Source organism: Dreissena polymorpha, chromosome 4 (assembly GCF_020536995.1).
Source record: "Dreissena polymorpha isolate Duluth1 chromosome 4, UMN_Dpol_1.0, whole genome shotgun sequence".
In the NCBI taxonomy this organism is placed as follows: Eukaryota; Metazoa; Mollusca; class Bivalvia; order Myida; family Dreissenidae; genus Dreissena; species Dreissena polymorpha.
Genome location: NC_068358.1, coordinates 93,404,993 through 93,410,992, shown reverse-complemented (window position 1 = coordinate 93,410,992; position 6,000 = coordinate 93,404,993).

Below are 6,000 nucleotides of genomic sequence, written 5' to 3'. Positions count from 1 at the left end.
GTTGTGCGCAAATTCGTTTCTTGTGTTGCTCTTCATTAACATTTTCTTTCTATTGTACTTTCATGACATTTTCAAAGCATGCCAAATTCGTTGAACAATTTCTTTAAAACGTTGATGAATGATCTATAAGGTACAAATACGATACACAGTAACCTGGTTTCAATCAATGTTCATAAATTGCTTAACATATGATTGATTCAATATTCATTTGCACTTTTCGTGTATTTTTCAAAGCACAATTTAAGGTTAAGTTTAGTAACAAGTTTACACTTTTAAGATAATATGTGAAAACGGAAATGAGTTGCTGGTATTCAAAGAAGTGATTGCATTCAATGAGGAAATGTAATTTAATGACGAAAACAATTTACGTGCATTGGTGCTTTGTTGTGAATATCAATATGTGTTCATTAGCGTCAAATGCCATTATACAATCAAACACAAAGACGTTGCTTTTCAGCCTTGAATGTAAAGAACAATTGTTATTTTGGCTTTGACATTTATTAGAAAGTGAACAGTATAATGGCTTAAAACACAATGCTTAATAAAAAAGATTGTATCATTAAATTAATGGCACTTTCCAATTCTCAACGCTAAGGATAATTCTGTTATTAAACATATTCTTAATAGCTAATTCACACAAAGATTGCGACCACCGGCCTTGAAACTATTATTAATGTTATTAATATACGAGTTAACCTTCTTAAACGTGTGTTCGCGTTCGGAAAATAATCTTACTTGAGCGCAATATTACTGAGAGCTCAACCTATAGTAAAAACCGACATCTAGGAAAGCTTACGTTTCATTTTGTTAATATTTTTAAAAATATATGAATCATGTAACATTAAAAGCCGTTTTACTAAGTCAATGTGTCTACTAAACTGCACCATTTAATTGTATTCAAAATGCATTGAAAAACGCTCGAAAATGATATACTTGATATAGTAAATAGTAAATACGTACTGAGCAGTGTTTTTAATCTAACTAAGACGGAGAACACAAGCCAATGTAACAACGTAACGTAACTGTACGTCACATTATCACCAAAATATTGTGAATTAACCTTCGTAACAAAGGCACAGTTTAACAGCCTGTCATGATGCAAATAAAAAAGAGGAGGGCTAGATTTTATTGCTGTTATACTTTAAATTAGGAGGTGGAAGATGGAAGAACTGTGTTAATGATGAGGAGATGTTCTTTTACATGGGTCGCACGAGCGATATACTGTGTTAAATGAACCAAGTCGAAGCAGATAACGACAAACTGAAGTTCGTTACACGGGACTATTTCGCCAAGGGTTTCATGCAATGTGCTGGTGACTAAAGTTAGTAGCAAGTTATATATCAATAATGAATTGAAGCCTTTTTTCGAAAGGACTCTCCAAAACTGTTTTAAGAAGGTCAAAAGTCAAAGATTTTCTATCAGGACAATGCATCAAGTCACACATCCAAACAGACCCTCCAGTTTCTTAAAAAGGGGAAAGCGAATTTGATTGACCGTGAGGAATGGTTGCCGAAGTCTCCGGATGCCGCTCCAATTTTTGTTAAATGTAATCTTGGCGTCTCTTGTTTTGCTAAATAATGATTCGTGACGTAATTTACAATGGATAATTCATAAACGATTGCTTCGTTATTCTCCTTATAATGAAAATAATAACATTGGCCAACAGTTGGTATGTTTTAAAGGCGTCACAACATTCATTAACCGCGTTTACAATGATCAACGGTAAAACATATGCTAAAACATTATTTCAAGTTTCGTGGACAATATGCAGTGACCAAAAAATGACATACGCGTTTTTCGGATTACGTCGACGATGTTTAAAACGCCAGTAATATTTCACTTTGTTTCATCTTATAAACTTGTAATAAATTCACATAATACTATATTACAATTACAAAACATATGTATTACATTATTGCTGATTGTAGCATACCAGAAATCTTGTCTAGGTCACACGTCTTCACATCGTAATAATATATATTTTTAAATGTATTATAATGCAATATCACAAATTTGTAAGTTGATAATGGGTCATATTAAAGCTCGCGCAATACTTACTTACAATATTAAGAAGCTAAACTACAATGCGGATGTTTTGCATAATTATAAAATCTTAAGTATTGTTTGCCCTGCATTAAAAACTTAAAATAAGTTATAATTAATCTTTATGAATAAATTAACATGCTTATTTCATAATATTTATACAAAAAACTGCAGCGCAAACGCAGTGCCATGTTAATGTTTATTCATTTCGGTTAAATCACTTCTGATATTCTACACTTGATAAAGTGGCCTTGTCGTTGACGATAGTGACGTGTTTGGGGGAAACTGCGCTGCTGAGTCATATGAATTTCCAGCAGTGATGTAAGTCATATGAATTTCCAGCAGTGATGTCATGAATTAATTAAAACTTGATAAATCTGCATTCCACCATGCTGACGGACGCAGTAATCAAGACAGGAACGTTAATCATAGTGCACTTTTGCTATTTTAAACTACGGCGAATATCTCAACATAGGTAAATGTTTAAACAGCATGGCGATTATTTATTTCGACAAAGTCCTAAGTACTATAAATAAGTATGTATTACTTTTGTTAGACAATATTGTTAATTATTTTGATTTTACATCAAAGAAAAGAAATAACTAGATTCCCCAAAATTGTACGAATTTTGAATTGCAGCTGTAATTACCAGCTGTTGCCAGATTTTAATAAAAGTTGCATGTACTTAATGTTTGTGTGTCCTTGTTCCGGGGTTAAAACCGGAGTACCTAAAGGACGACATGTATATTACTAGATTAGTGTTGTATACAGATACGTCAATTTAGCGAGTCATTGAAAACTAAAAAATACATTTTCGTTCAGAGAAAATAAGATTTTCTGCGTTCAACACTTTCCTGTTTCAATTTACTCCATGTCTCCGTACTTTTTCCGTCTTCAATTTGAACGTAATTATTTTTTTTTAAAGCTTAACAACGACACTTAAGCGTCATGTGACGTCATGAAACTTAATTAACGTCATGAATTGATAAAATACCTAATTATATGAACAATATTTTAACATCTCAATTAAACCCTTAATGGCTAGCAAATATAAAAACATTTCAGACTAGATAAACATTCCAGTCCATGGTTTCAACATACACAAATTAATATAAAATAAAACAAACGAAATAAACCCTGAAAGTATGTTCTGATTCAGATTGTATTACATTCAAGAGGAATTTGTTGCATTCGTAATCATGATAATTGTGTTCATAATGATCATCGTTTATGATCATCGACATGATCATCCTCATGAAAATCAGCAGCATCAGCATCATCATCATCATTATCATCAAACAAATAGTCATCAGCATCGCCATCATCATCAGCAGAAGCAGTATTATCATCATCATCAGCAGCAGAAGCACTGTTAGCATCATCATCAGCAGCAGAAGCAGTATTATCATCATCAGTATCATCATCAGAATTATCGTTCACATCACCATCAACATCATCAGCATCATCAGCAGCAGCAACAACATCAGCAGCATCAGCAGCTGCAAAAGAAGCAGCAGCATCAATCACCATAAAAGTGTTGATGTATTTCCTTTAGTATATTAAGTTCAGCCAAGTTTGCATATACATACAGACTCAACAGTTCCGTATAAATATAAATCATATTGCATTGTTTAATCACCAAAACCAGACATGGGTGTCTGTAATGTAAACATTGATCACATGCATGTTATCTTTTTTCCGAATGTGATGATGATTACCTGTTGAGTGATGACGTTAATAAAACAGTTTTGTTGTACGTTTTTCCGATGACTGTTTTGTAGCTGTCTGTGCTAGTGTCACAAAACATGCGTAATAATACGTATAATTGGTCAATATTAATCTTATATGGGCATGATTATATTCAAGCATCGCTTAAATACACACATACGCGTTTATATTAAAATCGGGCTGAATATATACGGATTATTCCGCTTACTCATACATGTGTTCTTATGTTGTAATTTATCTCACATGCAAATACACGCGCACTGCCAAAACTGAATATAAATGTATAGTGCAGTAAATGTTGATGTCAATGGCGAGCTATACCGATATAAATAAAACTGAACTTATGAAAGAGTATAGCTTTTGATACAAATGACGTAACATGCTGTCAGCTTTGTGATGTGGATTGTTAAAGATGTTCACATTCAATAATGCCTTTAAAACTGTTAACGGATTAAGGTGTAACATTTGTAAATATCCTGAATCCGTTTATTTAAGGCATAGTCCTACAATCGTCACAAGTTTTAAAAAAGTAATTTTCCAAACATACTATATGCCAGCAAGTCAGTTATTATATTCTTAAAGGGAGGCAATTCAAATGGCGACATTCTTTGGGTTTTTCGGATAGCACCCGATGTGTAAGAAGTGTATATTTTGAATGGTCAGGATTGTTGCACTTGTTCAAATATTCATGAGAATTTAAGAGATTTCATTTTGTCGGAAATACCATTTATTGTAAACCATATGCGTGTATTTTGTTCCTTAATTACATTCACCGTTTGCAAATTTATATGTGTTAACACAACGATTAAGTACTAGTATACACAGTGCGGCCATACCATGTGGTTCGTGCCGTCATTTTGACTAGCACACAAAGACGAAAATTTTGAATATTGCTTTCTATAGGGACATTCAAATCCACGTAAGTATCTTATTATTTACTCATTTTTAACGAAATTTAGCCCATGTTGAACACTATTCCCGGTCATATAAATATTTGACGCCAGATAAGAAGTTTAGTCTATCATTCGATAATAATTCTTAGTATTTACGTTACAATGCAGGCAAGTACCTCAAGCATAGTGTAAATCTGCTAAATTTTTGAAGTGCACTAATATATGCAGAATAATCCCAAATAAAATGTATTATGTCCGAAATAAATATCACAAAACACCATCTAATAAAATGTCATATGTTCATTAACAATTTGACAAACGACAAGCAACGAAATTTAAGGCAAGCACGACTCGTCGTATTCTTGTCGAACAACTGGTAGTTAGAAGTTTAGAATTGGTTACATCTGTGTGGTCGAAACTATATACTTCAATTAGTTAATGTAAATTCTATTTGCATATATTCACTCGCGGATAATCGGTTTATAAATCGAGTTTATTTCATATTATGCCGTCAAAGGATCCGATGCATTTACATTCCTAACGAAACTACTGTTAAAACTTTCAAGCACTTCTTCTTTAGCACCCCGAACAGGAATGTTAACAGACTCGTTGGTCAATATAACCTCGATAATTTCACAATATATTCATAAATACTATGGAAACAGACAATCTGCTAAATTTTGACGCAATTACCATCCGAGATAACGTTAGTTTTGTAAGCAATTAACAATTGACGTATTTGACTTGCATTAAATAATGCAGTTTTAAAAGATTAACGATTTGCATTTTTGCATACAGCGGGTTGATAATAAGATATGAAAGGAAATGCGATTCAAAATAATTATTAAAAAAGATAAAGTTTTAAACACGAATTATAAAAAACACAAATTCATTGAATATACAAAATTAGAATGCATTGATAGAAATTAGAATATTAGAACATGTTAGAGCCTCGTACAACCTTTTAGGTGAAAGGATGACAACCCTAAAAGTCAATGTGGGATCACGATAATACGATGCAGTTTCGTGCTTTTCATTCCTAGCGACTCAGTATATCTTGTTTTAGAACCTATCATCGTTTCCATGGTAACTTTCAGTATATACACTGGCCAATCTTACTACCATTAAACGATGGAGACTCCAATAAATGAAAATGCAAAGTAGCACCACTGAAAAAATCTAATGAACAACATTTTGGACCATAACGCATTGTGTACACACCGGTCTTACTGACCTGTGTACCAACGCGAAAGGAATTGTGGGTAGCACTTTTATGATTGAAAAGTGAAAGCGAAAGTAGATAATCGTGCTTCTGATAATCGCTATCAGTCTAAAT